General features: G+C 40.4%; 1 protein-coding gene and 1 non-coding gene across 4 annotated transcripts in view; one reads left to right on the top strand and one right to left on the bottom strand.

Moving 5' to 3' along the window:
* The window catches only part of TBC1D4 (TBC1 domain family member 4), a 214,247-nt gene that overhangs the window by 52,885 nt on the left and 144,990 nt on the right, over window positions 1–16,372 (top strand). The window contains exon 1 of one of the 3 annotated variants that reach the window (XM_042254947.2): window positions 1–16,372. This exon is cut by the window's left edge and continues 51,306 nt beyond it. The exons of the other annotated variants lie outside the window; for them this stretch is intronic. The gene's annotated coding sequence lies outside the window, so the exon portion shown is untranslated. 3 annotated transcript variants of the gene reach the window in all.
* TRNAC-GCA (transfer RNA cysteine (anticodon GCA)) lies at window positions 250–321 on the bottom strand. Its single transcript has one exon. It is a non-coding gene; the product is annotated as a tRNA-Cys (tRNA).

The following is a 16,372-nucleotide window of genomic DNA, read 5'->3' as shown; positions in this document are numbered from 1 at the left end:
CCAGGGTGCTTACTCATAGAATAATGAATAAATTGTTTTGCTCAATCTTTGTCTGGAGATTTAGAGTGAAGTACCTTTAGCCAACATTGAACTAAGTACCTTTAGCCAATATGAAACTGAAACTGAGGTCGCTCAGTCGTGTCCGACTCTTTGCGATCCCATGGGCTGTAGCCTACCAGGCTCCTCAGTCCATGGGATTCTCCAGGCAAGAGTACTGGAGTGGGTTGCCATTTCCTTCTCCAGGGGATCTTCCCAACCCAGGGATCGAACCCGGGTCTCCTGCATTGCAGGCAGACGCTCTACCGTCTGAGCCACCAGGGAAGCCAATATGAACTAAGACTAATTTTAGTTCTCCTCCTTCTCCATAAGGGTATTTTGGGAGAATGAAAGTGAAAGTGGATGTGTTAGTCGCTTCATGGTGTCCAACTCTTTGTGACCCCAAGAACTGTAGCCCACCAGGCTCCTCTGTCCATGGGATTCTCCAGGCAAGAATACTGGAGTGGGTTGCCATTCCCTTCTCCAGGGGATCTTCCTCACCCAGGGATTGAACTTGGGTCTCCTGCATTATTGCAGGAAGATTCTGGTATTACTATCTCAGCCGCCAGGAAAGCCCCATTTGGGGAAAGTTTATTGTATAGATTACAAGTTCTTCAGGACTACTCCATTCTCTGGGTTCTCACCCTTTGGTTTTTCAGGGGTTGTCTTTGCATTTCACAGTTGTCTTAGTGCACTCAGGATGCTTTAACAAAAATCTCATAGACTGGGTAGCTTAGAAATAACAAACCTTTTTCTTGCAATCTGGTCCCTGTTAAGTCCAAGATCAAGGTGGTGACAGATTCATTGTTGCCATTTCCTGGCTCATAGGTGTCTGTCTTCTTACTATAACCTCCCAAGGCAGAAGGGGTAAGGGACCTCTCCGGGTTATCTTCACACATGAAGGCAGAGCCTCATGAGGGCTAATCACTTCCCAGATACCATCATGTTGAAGGAGCAGGTTTCAACATACGAATTTGGAGAGGTCACCAGCATTCAGTTTTATAGCAAGTATATTAAGGTTCCTCCCCCCAACCCCACCATTTTTTCTGGTTTGGCCCAGGGATTTTCCTTTTTCATTTTGAGGGCAGTTAACCATAAACAGATTTGGGGATCATTTAAATTGATAACTTTATTTTACCAGGGGTTTCTTCTGAAGAAAAATTGTCTAGACTTTATTATCTGACAGAACTATAAACTCCTGCGCATGTAAGTCCTGGCACATTGCACCTCAGTTGTTTCGCCTTGAAGCCTTGGATTTGCAAGGTCAGACCAGAAGATCCTGAAAGTGCTGGGTTAAGTCTGGATCATTGTTTTATAAACACAGCCCAGAAGTTCTATTCCATGGCAGGACCTTGGGTTTACTAACTGAGCTGTGCAACTGGATTCTTTTTTGTGATCAGGTGGAAGTAAGGTTTGCTTTCAGTGATGGAAAGGGAGGTTTGCTCTATCTTCTTATGGAAGATATCTTCCAGAAGATAAGAGATAAGATACCTTATGGAAGGGGAGGTTTCCTTTATCTTCTCTGGGCTGTTGATTTCCATACTGACTGACTTTAAAGAGTAGGGTCAGACATTTATAAACTTTTAACTTTGTGTGCTATGCTACTTGAAAGAAAACATCACCAAACCTAAGGATATCATAGACAAGAAATAGTAATGATGACTTAGACATCCCATATAAAATGTTAAAAGATATTGATTCTTTTTATTATGATACTTCACTGACTTTATAGATTCTTACTGCGCAGTGTGGTTTCCCTGAATCTATTTGCTCTACTTTTATATGTTTTCTTTAGACATTGGCACGGGATAACAATTTAGTAGTTGCTGAGGCATCAAAATTGGAGTATTTCTCTTTGACAGTCTGTCTTAATCTGCTTTGACTCTAGAAAGAAATGAAAGTAGTAGCTAATATATTTGGATATGATTTTTAAAGCACCTTTTTATAAGTCATGTCATATGAATCTTTCAACTGCCAGGTAAGTAGTCATGACGAATGTCTTTATCTCAGTTTTATAGATAGGAAAATAGATTTTGTCTGAGAGTTAAATTTCATGCTGGAGATCACTCAGCAGCTTCAGTGATAGAGTTGAGATGAGAACACAGATTTCTTGCTTGGCCTGATTTTTATCTTTCAATCACTGATGTTCCCTCTACAATGGAGACTATTCATTTTATAGAAAGATATTCAAGGTCACCGTAAATTGCTATGTAGGATTTCTTTAAATAACCAATTCCCATAAACATTGATAACTTGATTTATTGATGTTTGATTAACAGAGTGATGAATTATTTTCACATTGGAGTTTTAAAGGCAGTGTTGATGGCATGATAGTGAAAATGTGTACCCTTTCTTAAGTAGGGCCTCCCACTCAATCTGGCTTTTAAGATTTTTACCTAATGAATGAAGTAATCAGGGGATGGTGGTAGGAATCCTGATGCAGGATTGTGGAATTCTGGTGTGGCATCTGTAATTGCTGTATAGCTTTAGAATTGCATTGTTCCACCTTAAAAGAGTTGTCTCTGAGATCTGTCCCTTGACCACCTCATTTGTTCACTTATTGATCACTTTAAAAGACATTTAATTTTTTTTAATCTGGTAATTCCTCTAATCAATTTTGTATTTTCTCTTAGGCTTATTTGTAAAAAAAAAAAAAGGGGTGGGGTGGGGAACTTTCTTAGTTTCTTTTTAAAATTTTTATGTTATTTGGGTATCATTGATTTACAATGTTGTGTTCATTTCTGCTGTATAGCGGGGTGGTTCAGTTATATATATGTGTGTGTGTGTGTATTCTTTTTCATGTTCTTTTCCATTATGGTTCATCACAGGATATTGAATACAGCTCCCTGTGTGATACAGTAAGACCTTCTTTTATATCCATTCTGTATATAATAGTTTGTGTCTGCTAATCTCAAGCTCCCAATCCATCCCTTCGCCACCCTACTCCCCTTGGCAGCTGCAAGTCTGTTCTCTATGTCCGTGAATCTGTCTCATAGATAAGTTCAGCTGTGGCATGTTTTAGATTCCACGTATAAATGCTATCATGTGGTATTTGTCTTTCTCTTTCTGACTTACTTCGCTTAGTATGATAATCTCAGTTTCTTCTTTAGTATGGTAATTTTCTCTTGAGATTGTCCTTTCTAGTTATCATAGAGTTCCTCTTAATATTTTAGGTTGCTCAGAATACTCTTAGATTACTATTAATTACATTTTACAACCATGAATGTCATACTTATGGTTAGTGAGCCCTCCTGGAAAAGTCATAAAATATCTCAGTTTCAATAACTGAATTTTTATCACCAGACAGATAATTTAAACAAAAGTAATACTTAAGAATATGTATCAAAATTTTATTGTCCTCAAACATTTTAGTTTGCTTTAATTTTGCACTGTTATAGTTTCTGATGTATTCTATATATGTTTTATTAAGATGAAAAATGGTATTAGAAAATGAGCATTGGCCATTGAACAGAATAAGAATGATTAGATTTTATGTCTTATGTACAGTTTTTGTAGAAACCAGACTAAATTCTTGGGCACAGTGAAATGGAACCAATTCTTCATTGGTCAAAAGGTGAAAAAAAAAAAAAAGACATTTATAGCCAGTAACAAAAGGGAACCTGCCAGTGGAGAGCTGGCATTTGAAGAGGACGCATCTTTATTTCAGCTGTCTGGAATCAAATCCAGGTCTCCCGCGTTGCAGGAGGATTCTTTACTATCTGAACCACGAGGGAAGCCCTAATTGATAATTAGTATTATATAAATTGGCTTCCTAATTTATAGGGAAGCTAGTGGCTCTAGCTTACTAGGTGGCACTAGTGGTAAAGAATCTGCCAACAAGTACAGGAGACATAAGAGGCGTGGGTTTGATCCCTGAGTGTGAAAGATACCCTGGGAGGAGGGCATGGGAACCCACTCCAGTACTCTTGCCTGGAGAATGTCGTGGACAGAGGAGCCTGGTGGGCTCCAGTCCATAGGGTCACAAAAAGTCCAACATGACTGAGGCGACTTAGCGCAGCACAGCATTATATAGATTATAGGAATGCAGTATAGTGATTTGCAGTTTTTAAAGGTTATATTCCATTTATAGTTATTATAAAATGTTGGCTATATTCCCATTGCTGTACAATATATCCTGTAGCTTGTTTTATTTATGCGTAGTAGTTTGTACTTCTTAATCTCTTACCCCTATTTTGCCCCTCCTCTCCTGCCTCTCCCCACTGGTAACTACTGGTTTGTTCTCTATATCTCTGAGTTTGCTTGTTTTTAGATCTAGCCACTAGTTTATTGTGTTTTTTTTTTATTCCACATATAAGTGATATCATACATATTTATCTTTCTCTGTCTGATTTATTTCACTTAGAATAATACCATCAATTTCATCCATGTTACTGCAAATGGCAATATTTCATTCTGTTTTAATATTCTACTGCATATATGTACTTAATCTTTATCCATTCATCTGTTGATTGACACTTAGGTTGCTCTTATACCTTGGCTTCTATGAACTATTTTTGAAATAGTATTTTTGTTTTTTATGGATATATGTGCAAGAGTGGAATTGCTGGATCATATGGTACTTCTATTTTTAGTTTTTTGAGAAGCCTCCATGCTGTTAGACACAGTGGTTGCACCAGTTTACATTCCCACAGTGTAGGAGGGTTTTCAATTCTCCACATGCTCACCAACATTTGTTATATGTGTTCTTTACTCCATGTGATGGTACATGATGAAATGGTGAAATGATATAAAGATGTATGCATATCTGCTCTTTTTCATCCATGACCTTTGATAATGGACATTATAATATGAGTAAATGTCTTATGCCTCTTTGCATTGTTTTCCTCTATGTTTATGCATTTATATGTGCATTCCTGTTCCTGAGCATGCATCCACACACATGCAAAGGCACACAAAATGCTAAGTTTGAGAAAATTACTGCTGTAATATTTTTGATATTCACAAACTATGAATAGGGACTTGATGTCTGTTGTAGTCTTGATCCTTTTTCTCAGTTCCGTTCAGTCACTCATGTCTGACTCTTTGCGACCCCATGGACTGCAGCATGCCAGGCTTCGCTGTCCATCACCAACTCCCAGAGCTTGCTTAAACTCATGTCCATTGAGTCGGTGGTGCCATCCAACCATCTCATCCTCTGTCATCCCCTTCTCCTCCTGCCTTCAATCTTTTCCAGCATCAGGGTCTTTTTCAATGAGTCATTTCTTTGCATCAGGTGGCCAAAGTATTGGAGTTTCAGCTTCAGCATCAGTCCTTCCAATGAATACTCAGAACTGATTTCCTTTAGGATTGACTGATTTGGTCTCCTTTCAGTCCAAGGGACTCTCAAGAGTCTTCTCCAACACCACAGTTCAAAGGCATCTATTCTTTGGCTCTCAGCTTTCTTTATGGTCCAGCCCTCACATCCATACATGACTACTGGAAAAACCATAGCTTTGATTAGATGTACCTTTGTTGGCAAAGTAATATCTCTGCTTTTTAATATGCTGTCTAGGTTGGTCATAACTTTTCTTCCAAGAAGCAAGTGTCTTTTAATTTCATGGCTGTAGTCACCATCTACAGTGATTTTCAAGCCCCTCCCCCCCCCGCCCCCACAAATGAAGTCTTTCACTGTTTCCGTTGTTTCCCCGTCTATTTCCCATGAAGTGATGGGACCAGATGCCATGATCTTAGTTTTCTGAATGTTGAGTTTTAAGCCAACATTTTTGCTCTCCTCTGTCACTTTCATCAAGAGACTTTTTAGTTCCTCTTTGCTTTCTGCCATAAGGGTGGTGTCATCTGCACATCTGAGGTCATTGATATTTCTCCCAGCAATCTTGATTCCAGCTTGTGGTTCATCCAGCCTGGCATTTTGCATGATATACTCTGCATATAATTTAAATAAGAAGGATGACAATATACAACCTTGATATACTCATTTCCTGATTTGGAACCAGTTTGCTGTTCCATGTCCAGTTCTAACTTGCTTCTTGGCCTGCATACAGATTTCTCAGGAGGCAGGTCAGGTGGTCTCGTATTCCCATCTCTTTATGAAATTTCCACCGTTTGTTGTGATCCACACAGTCAGAGGCTTTGGCGTAGTCAATAAAGCTGAAGTAGATATTTTTCTGGAACTCTCTCACTTTTTCAATGATCCAAAGGATGTTGGCAGTTTGACTTCTGGTTCCTCTGCCTTTTCTAAATCCAGCTTGAACATCTGGAATTTCACAGTTCACGTACTGTTGAAGTCTGGCTTGGAGAATTTTGAGCATTATTTTGCTAGTGCATGAGATGAGTGCAATTGTGTGGTAGTTTGAACATTCTTTGGCATTGCCTTTCTTTGGGATTGGAGTGAAAACTGCCGTTTTCCAGTCCTATGGCCACTGCTGAGTTTTCCAAATTTGCTGGCATATTGAGTGCAGCACTTTCACAGCATCATCTTTTAGGATTTGAAATAGCTCAACTGGAATTCCGTCGCCTCCACTAGCTTTGTTCATAGTGATGCTTCCTAAGGCCCAATGATTTTGTATTCCAGGATGCCTGGCTCTAAGTGAGTGATCACAGTATCGTGGTTATCTGGGTTGTGAAGATCTTTTTGTACAGTTCTTCTGTGTATTCTTGCCACCTCTTCTTAATATCTTCTACTTCTGTGAGGTCTATACCATTTCTGCCCTTTATTGTGCTCATCTTTGCATGAAATGTTCCCTTGTTATCACTAATTTTCTTGAAGAGATCTCTGGTCTTTCCCATTCTATTGTTTTCCTCTATTTCTCTGCATCGAACACTAAGGAAGGCTTTCTTATCTCTCCTTGCTCTTCTTTTGAACTCTGCATTCAAATGGCTATATCTTTCCATTTCTCCTTTGCTTTTCGCTTCTCTTCTTTTCTCAGCTGTTTGTAAGGCCTCCTTAGACAATCATTCTGTCTTTTTGCATTTCTTTTTCTTGGGGATGGTCTTGATCCCTGCCTCCTGTACAGTGTCAGGAACCTCCGTCCATAGTTCTTCAGGCACTCTGTCTGTCAGATCTAACCCCTTGAATCTATTAGTCACCTCCTCTGTATAATCATAAGATTATACATTTGATTTAGGTCATACCTGAATCGTATGGTGATTTCCCCCACTTTCTTCAATTTAAGTCTGAATTTCACAGTAAGTAGTTCATGATCTGAGCCACAGTCAGCTCCCGGTCTTGTTTCTGCTGACTGTATAGAGCTTCTCCATCTTTGGCTGCAAAGACTATAATCAATCTGATTTCAGTATTGACCATCTGGTGATGTCCATGTGTAGAGTCCTCCTGTGTTGTTGGAAGAGGGTGTTTACTATGACCAGTGCATTCTCTTGGCAAAACTCTGTTAGTCTTTGACCTACTTCGTTTTGTACTCCAAGGCCAAATTTGCCTGTTACTCCAGGTAGCTCTTGACTTCCTACTTTTGCATTTCAGTCCCCTATAACAAAGAGGACATCTTTTTTGGATGTTAGTTCTAGAAGGTCTTGTAGGTCTTCATAGAACCGTTCAACTTCAGCTTCTTCAGCATTCCTGGTTGGGGCATAGACTTGGATTACTGTGACACTGAATGGTTTGCCTTGGAAACAAACAGAGATCAGTCTGTCATTTTTAAGATTGCACCCAAGTACTGCATTTCGGACTCTTTTGTTGACTATGATGGCTACTCCATTTCTTCTGAGGGATTCCTGCCCGCAGTAGTAGATATAATGGTCATCTGAGTTAAATTCACCCATTCCAGTCCATTTTAGTTCACCGATTCCTAAAATGTTGATGTTCACTCTTGCCATCTCCTGTTTGACGGACCTAACATTCTAGGTTCCTATGCAATATTGTTCTTTACAGCATTGGGTTTTACTTCCATCACCAGTCACATCCACAACTAGGCATTGTTTTTGCTTTGGCTCCATCTCTTCATTCTTTCTGATGTTATTTCTCCACTCTTGTCCAGTAGCATATTGGGTACCTACCAGTCTGGGGTGTTCATATTTTAGTGTCATCTCTTTTTGCCTGTTCATACTGTTCATGGGGTTCTCAAGGCAAGAATACTGCAGTGGTTTGCCATTCCTTTCTCCAGTGGACCACATTTTGTCAGAACTCTCCGCCATGATCTGTCTATCTTGGGTGGCCCCTACACTGCGTGGCTCATAGTTTCATTGAATTAGGCAATGCTGTGGTCCATGTATTCACTTTGATGAGTTTTCTGTGCTTGTGGTTTTCATTATGCCTGCCCTCTGAGGGATCAGGATAAGAGGCTAATGGAAGCTTCCTGATGGGAGAGACTGACTGAGGGGGAAGCTGGGTCTTGTTCTGATGGGCAGGGCCATGCTCAGTAAATCTTTAATCCAATTTTCTGTTGATGAGTGGGGCTGTATTCCCTCCCTGCTGTTTGACCAGAGACCGAAGTATGGTGGAGGTAATGAAGATAGTGGTGACCTCCTTCAAAAGGTCCTATGTGTGCACTGCCACACTCAGTGCCTCCGGCCCTGCAGCAGACCACTGCGGACCCACGCCTCCGCTGAGACTCTGGGACACTCATGGGCAAGTCTGGATCAGTCTCTTGTGGGGTCACTTCTCCTGGGTCCTGGCGTGCACAAGGTTTTGTTTGTGACCTCCAAGAGTCTGTTTCCCCAGTCCTGTAGAAGTTCTGTAATCAAATCCCACTGGCCTCCAAAGTCAAATTCCCTGGAGGTTCTCAGTCCCTTTGCCAGACCCCCAGGTTGGGAAATCTGTTGTGGGTCCTAGAACTTTCTTAACAGTGCAAGAATTTGTTTGGTATAATTGTTCTGCAGTTGGTTGGGTCATCTGCTCGGTAGCTCTATGGTGGGATTAATGGCGACCTCTTCCACAAGGGCTCATGCCACACCCAGGACTGCTACACCCAGAGTCCCTGCCCCTGCGGCAGGCCACTGCTGACCCATACCTCCACAAGAGACACTCAAGCACTCAAAGGCAGGTCTGGCTCAGTCTCTGTCGGGTCTCCTGTGCGTACAAGGTTTTGTTTGAGCCCTCCGAGCGTCTCTGGCAAGTATGGTGTTTGATTTTAAGCACAATTTTGCCCCTTCTACCGTCTTTCTGGGGTTTCTCCTATGCCCTTGGATGTGGGGTATCTTTTTTTGGTGGGATCCAACATTCTCCTGTTGAAGGTTGTTCAGCGGTCAGTTGTAATTTCGGACTTCTCACAGGAGAAGATATCTGGCCTCCTCTTGGTCTTTCCATTGGCAAGCAAATTGTGTAAACCCCTCAGAATATGACTTTACCCTTTTCTTTCTGCCAGTTCTCCCCAAAGCTCTGAGAATCGGGGTGGAAATGAAACAGAGTGAGATCTTGTGGGACTCTTCAGGTACAAATCCTTTCTGTGTCCCACTTTTTATTTGCAGGAAAAAGACTTCAGCCTCCTTAAGCTTCCTTGAGTTCCTTTTTCTAGTGGGTGATTTTATGACATGAAGGCATGGTGTGGTAGTTTTGCTTTCTCATTGATGCTTAAGAATGAAAACCCAAAACTTTCTCACACAAAGCTAGGATTGTCACCACTTTGACTCCACGTAACGGTAATCTGGACGTGTAGTATGGGAGATTTGATGATAGGTGATTCAGCAGTGGTAGTTTCCACAGTTAATGTATTCTTATCTTTAGGATGCTTTGGTTTTTAGCTAGTAGGGCACCAATCATCATTATTTTTCTTAAAGTTAGCAACTAAACACCAAAGCTGTAATGGTTGGAAATATGGGAGCCATAGGAAATGTGTGATGAAAAGGGTCTCAGTGACAACTTGTGTTCTCCTATTTACTTCTCTCTCCATCTGCCCTGTGTATGTTTGTGACAGGCTCTGTTCCAAGAAGGCAAAGACGTTGTAATACTGCCTCATGTGCTGTATGATTCCGTTTCAGAGTGAACCAATGAACTCATTCAGGGAACTGTGTCTCCAAAACTACTCTGGAATACAATTGTTTCTCATTTGCCTATTATGTTTTTGTTTCTGTGCTGTTCAGTCTTTGATTCTATACACAGAGTGACTTAGCGTCTAAGAATATTAGTGTTCTTTCAGTTCAGTTCAGTTCAGTCGCTCAGTCATGTCCGACTCTTTGCGACCCCATGAATCGCAGCACCCCAGGCCTCCCTGTCCATCACCATCTCCCGGAGTCCACTCAGACTCACGTCCATCGAGTCCGTGATGCCATCCAACCATCTCATACTCAGTCATCCCCTTCTTCTCCTGTCCCCAATCCCTCCCATCATCAGAGTCTTTTCCAATGAGTCAAGTCTTCGCATGAGGTGGCCAAAGTACTGGAGCTTCAGCTTTAGTTGAATGAAATGGTTACGCATTAATTCTTGACCTTTTTTTTTTTTAAAGAAAACTCTCTTATAGATTCAGATCAGTAAACACCATTCCAGTTTTCCAATAGTTGTTATTATATATATGATTTTAAAAAGTAAGGGTAGAGCAGAAATGTGCTGGAGGGGTATGCAAAACTCATGATAGATTCCTAAGTAAATTTTCAAAATTTCCTCCTTAAAAAGTCTGATTCGGTAGTTAACATCAGACCTTAGTGTAGAATGGTACAAAACAGATGTATGTTTGAGATCTGTCTCTTGGGGTGAAGCTTTTACACTGTAACGTGTGAGCTTAGCTTGTTTTCCTTCTTGTCCTCCCCCGCCCCAAACCCTCCCAAACTATAATAAACAGTACTGAGGTACTCCTTTAATAAAGGCTGCATTTTAACAATCTTTGGGTTTTATACCTATAGAGAATACCAAGTACTAAAAACCAAGTTTTATGTTATTTGCTTTCTGACTTTATTTTTGTGGTTCATACTTTTGTTCAGATCTTTTTCCTATTGCTAAAGAAGGAAATGGCAACCCACTCCATTATTCTTGCGTGGAAAATCCCATGGATGGAGGAGCCTGGTGGGCTACAGTCCATGTGATCACAAAGAGTCAGATACGACTAAGTGACTAACACACGCGCGCGCACACACACACATACACACACACACACACACACTATTAGGGGTGTATTCTAAGTTACTTCAAAACTATTAGGGGAGTGTTTACCAAAGTGCATCAGCAATTGATGAACAGTTCACAAAATGAATTATTACGAGAAACGTAATTTAGCATTTTCTTTTTACTCTTCTAAGCAACAGAAAGTTATTTAAATTGTGAATAAAGCACTGTTGTAAATGCTATAGTAGATGCAAAGATGAATGAGACCAGTGGTCCCACCCCTTATGTGATCATCAAGTCTGGAGGAGAGTGATGTTTGTGAACAATTTGAGAAGATGAATGTGGGAGTAAGGGCAAGTGAGGTCTCTCTGCAGCAGGGGCCAGGCTCAAGCCTCAAGAGTGGGAGACAGCAGTGTGAGGTTGATGGGCTACTTTGAAAGATTTGTCTTAATAATGTTGATATACATGGTACTTCAAAGTTAGTGTTTGCCGATGTTCACTCTTTCTCCTTTTGTTTAAAGATTTTTGATTTGGGGATGTTTCCCCTTTCATGTAGTTTTTGGACAATCAGAAGCCTTTTGTGGTTATTACCAGACATGGAGTTGAGCAAGACTGCTTTCAAGCCTGTGTAGACATTTGTTCCATGAGGTAAGAACTTGAGCCAGTGGCTGAGTAGTTCCTAGAATCTCAGCTAGTGTTGCTTGGAAATAGATTTAAATTTGAGGTGACAAAGAAAAGCATTATTTGATTTATATGTGTTTATTCTAATATGTCTAGAATCACAGGGTTAGCAGTAGCCAAACATAACAAACAAAAAAGCTTAACCTCCACTCAGTTGTTAGCTGTATGCCTGATGCTTCTTGTGAAATCATTTAGGGACAGGAGTCAATCCTGTGTTAGTTTTGAAAAAATGACTTGCCTTAAGCAAGATCTAAAATAATTTTTAAAAGGTCATTGCGAAAAAGCCAATATAATTAAAAGATTTAAAATTCATTAAATGACTATGTTCTTGGATCAATGTTTTGTAATTAAAAAAAATTAATTTATGTTGACAGAGAATAAAACCTGTGGAATAAAAATTAAGTAAAGACCTGCTCCCAAAGGAATTATACTAGAAAAGTCTTAAAATGGAGACTGAATAGAAGTAGCTATGGTGTTACTAGATCATGTAAGTTTTTGTTTATGGTTTCACAGAGAAACCTTCCTTCCCCAGCCTTCAGTACCTAGAATTGTAGAGTAAATAGTGTCTGGAATTGATTGATGTCTTCACCTGCTTGGGTTTATTCCCCCTCCAACTTAGTTATTCAGTCTCCTCCTTGACTTCCCTGGTGGCTCAGACAGTAAAGTGCCTGTCTACAATGCGGGAGACCTGAGTTCGATCCCTGGGTTGGGAAGATCCCCTGGAGAAGGAAATGGCAATCCACTCCAGGACTATTGCCTGGAAAATCCCATGGACAGAGGAGCCTGGTAGGCTACAGTCCATGGGGTCGCAAAGAGTCGGACATGACTGAGCGACTTCACTTTTCTTTTTTACAGTTTTATTGCCTTTTTATATATTTATTTTTTCAATTTGAAAAGAAAACCCTCTCTGTTTCATAAATTGTAGCAAGTTACTAGTCCTAACAAATCACCTCTTGTTTAAAACAGTGCTTCCTTATGTTCTTACTGCTGTATTAACCAGGGGGAAAATATACATGTTATTGTGTCCCTTTCTTTTGGAAATCAACTATATGGAAATTTACTGAGATATTTCCCTAAAACTTACCAGTTAGCTTTAAACAGAGAGGAGACCCTTAAATATATAGATATCCATATAAATTAAGCAGTAATATAGGTAAAATTACAATAAAATGGTCAACTTTCTCTTGACTGAAGACAAATACCAGCTGCCTGTGTAGATCTAGTTTGTGATTATTACTTGGGGCTAATGTTTTTAGTTTCTAATTTAGACTGTTATTGGTTTTTGAAACTTTCCCTCCCAAGATTAGCTTTGGTATAATGCCATTATAATACATTTTCTCTGTCAATTAGGTCATTTAGTCTAACTAGGAGAGATTGCAGCTCTAAAATTGGCCTGACTTTTTGAAAATATAATTTGAGTTAAAACTATAACGTAAATTAAAGGAAAACTGGTAAACAGATGGTGGCTAGACCTACAAACTGGTGGAACACTAAAGCAAAAATTATTTTAAAACCTAAAAATAGTTGACCGAATTCTGTATTTTCCCTTATAGACAAAGTATCACATTAAATATCTCCTATTCTGTGACATTTAGAAGTGCATTGAAGATCCCTCCATCCTTATTTTTATTATAAAAGACTATTTTTCTTAGAAGACACATTACATTGATGTTAGCTTTAACATAAATGCCCAGAAAAGGTCCTTTTCACTGTCTTCCTGGACAGTTAAGAAAGATAACTGAATAAATGTGTAATAGAAGTATAGCAATTTTTAAAAGATGGATTTAAATATTGGAAAGGATTGAACTTTTGAAAGAATTTTCTTTGATAATGAAAAATATACAGTAGAAATTCTCAATATTTTCAAAGGAACTTCTGATTTTTCTTCTGATCCAAAAGTAATTAATTTTCCATTTGAAATGATTAATGGATCTTGGCTTTATAAATAGATGATAGATAACATACTATCAAAGGGTATTTGAAGATGGAGATAAAGGAAATTGTTATCTGGCATTGTTTGTTACAGCTTCTCATCTTGGTTATGAAAGAAAAAGAATGCTCTAATATTATCCTGTAGTTGTCCCAGAAGCAGTGGCTTTCTGATTTCAGGCCTGAATTATTTTGACTTTTTCCCCCTTAATACTGTATTTTTCAGACAGCATCCCAAGGAACTCTCTGAGGTCAGGGACAGATGGACTCATCTTTGCTCAGTAGTTCACAATGGATGTAGATCAGCAATATTAACCCCCTAAGTGTTAACAGTGGAAACAGTGTCAGACTTTATTTTTGGGCTCCAAAATGACTGCAGATGGTGACTGCAGCCATGAAATTAAAAGATGCTTACTCCTTGGAAGAAAAGTTATGACCAACCTAGATTGCATATTCAAAAGCAGAGACATTACTTTGCCAACAAAGGTTCATCTAGTCAAGGCTATGGTTTTTCCAGTGGTCATGTATGGATGTAAGAGTTGGACTGTGAAGAAAGCTGAGTGCCGAAGAATTGATGCTTTTGAACTGTGGTGTTGGAGAAGACTCTTGAGAGTCCCCTGGACTGCAAGGAGATCCAACCAGTCCATTCTAAAGGAGATCAGCCCTGGGATTTCTTTGGAAGGAATGATGCTAAGGCTGAAACTCCAGTACTTTGGCCACCTCAGGTGAAGAGTTGACTCATTGGAAAAGACTCTGATGCTGGGAGGGATTGGGGGCAGGAGGAGAAGGGGACAACAGAGGATAAGATGGTTGGATGGCATTACTGACTCGGTGGACGTGAGTCTGAGTGAACTGCAGGAGTTGGTGATGGACAGGGAGGCCTGGTGTGCTGTGATTCATGGAGTCGCAAAGAGTCAGACATGACTGAGAGACTGAACTGAACTGAACTGAAGTGTTAATAAGGTCTTTGTGTATTACAACGTGTTTTAATGGCTCAGTTGTGTCCGACTCTTTGCAACCCCACCGACTGTAGCCCACCAGGCTTCTCTGTCTGCGGAATTCTCCAGCAAGAATGCTGGAGTGGGTTGCCGTTCCCTTCTCCAGGGTATCTCCCTGACCCAGGGATTAAACCTAGATCTCCTGCATTACGGACTTCCCAGGTGGCACTAGTGGTAAAGAACCGCCTGCCAGTGACACTGGTTCGATCCCTGGATTGAGAGGATCCCCTGGAGAGGGGCCCAGCAACTCGCTCAAGTATTCTTGCCTGGAGAATCCCATGGACACAGGAGCCTGGTGGGCTGCAGTCCAGTGAGTTGCAAAGAGTCAGACTTAGTACGCACCCGCGCTCCTGCATTATAGGCAGATTGTTTACTGAATGAGCCACCAGGGAAGTATTACAGTGAAAGTGAAGGTGAAAGTAGCTCAATCGTGTCCGATTCTTTGCGACCCCATGGAATATACAGTCCTTGGAAATCTCCAGGCCAGAATACTGGAGGGGGTAGCTGTTCCCTTCTCCAGGGGATCTTCTCAACCCAGGGATGGAACCCAGGACTCCCACATTGCAGATGGATTCTCTACCAGCTGAGCCACCAGGGAAACACAATAGGTGTCATTAAAAACAGCCCTTAGTATACAAATATATGTATGGCTGAATCCCTCAGTGTTCACCTGAAGCTATCACAGTGATTGTTAATCAGTTATACCCCAATTCAAAACAAAAAGTTAAAAAAAATAGTCCTTTGTTTACTAACTGTGCATTTTAGTACACAGTCTTTATAACCCATGAACCTATGCTGGGGGCTTCCCTAGTGGCCTAGTGGTAAAGCATCCACCTGCCAATGCAGTAGATGGGGGCTCAATCTCTGAGTCAGGAAGGTTCCCTGGAGAAGGAAAAGGCAGCCCACTCTAGTATTCTTGCCTGGGAAATCCCGTGGACAGAGGAGCAGTTCGCAATGAGTCGGACACGACTGAGCCACTGATACTTTCATCTTCTCTTTTGCTAAAAATGTTGTCAAAATACGTCCTTACTTGTTTTCATTTAAAAAAATGTTTTACTTGTTTTTAATAATAAAGGAAATGAGGCACATTTCTAAAGCCCACAATTGCTGCGTTGAAAACAAGATTTATTAGAGAAGTTCTATTTGTCTAGTCTATGATATGCTGATTTATATCATGTTTTTCTTCCTTGACACTACACACAACCAATGGAATAGCTGTGCTCCTTTGAAGTGTAATTGTTCCTAGGAAAAACAATTATTCTACAATCCTTGTTATAGAACATTTTGTAATGGGAAAGTATGTATAAATATACTCCAAAGAAATATTTAGCAACAGGGCTTCCAATTCTACAAGAAATCCCTGAAGACTCTATACCAGACCCTCGGGGGTTGCAAAGATGAGTGGAACTCAATGCCTATCCTCAAGGACTTTGGTCAGCTTATTTGGGGATAAGACCCCACAGTTAGGGAGACTGAAAATAGGGTCAGAGAGGCCAAAACCAATGACAATCACAGACCAAAACCGATGATGAATCCAAGGATGGAGAGATGGTATGTGGCCAAATAAAATGGCCAGAAAAAACTTTGTGAAGTCAAGGGTTTGTTTTATTGTCAGTGTTCTGAGGCATCATTTGTGCCCTTGAAAGATTTGCAGAAACATCTCTGATGCTTCTGCTGTGCTGTGGTGCCCAGCTGTTCCTGTAGCTCATCATTTCTCTGAAAGAAACTTGGAAAGCCAGTGTGACATGGCCGCCAAGATGTTCTTCATGCCTCATTTGGG

This window comes from Ovis aries, chromosome 10 (genome assembly GCF_016772045.2).
Source record: "Ovis aries strain OAR_USU_Benz2616 breed Rambouillet chromosome 10, ARS-UI_Ramb_v3.0, whole genome shotgun sequence".
NCBI classification, from domain to species: Eukaryota; Metazoa; Chordata; class Mammalia; order Artiodactyla; family Bovidae; genus Ovis; species Ovis aries.
The sequence above is the reverse complement of the archived record's forward strand: the minus strand, read 5'-3'. Positions and strand labels throughout refer to the sequence as shown.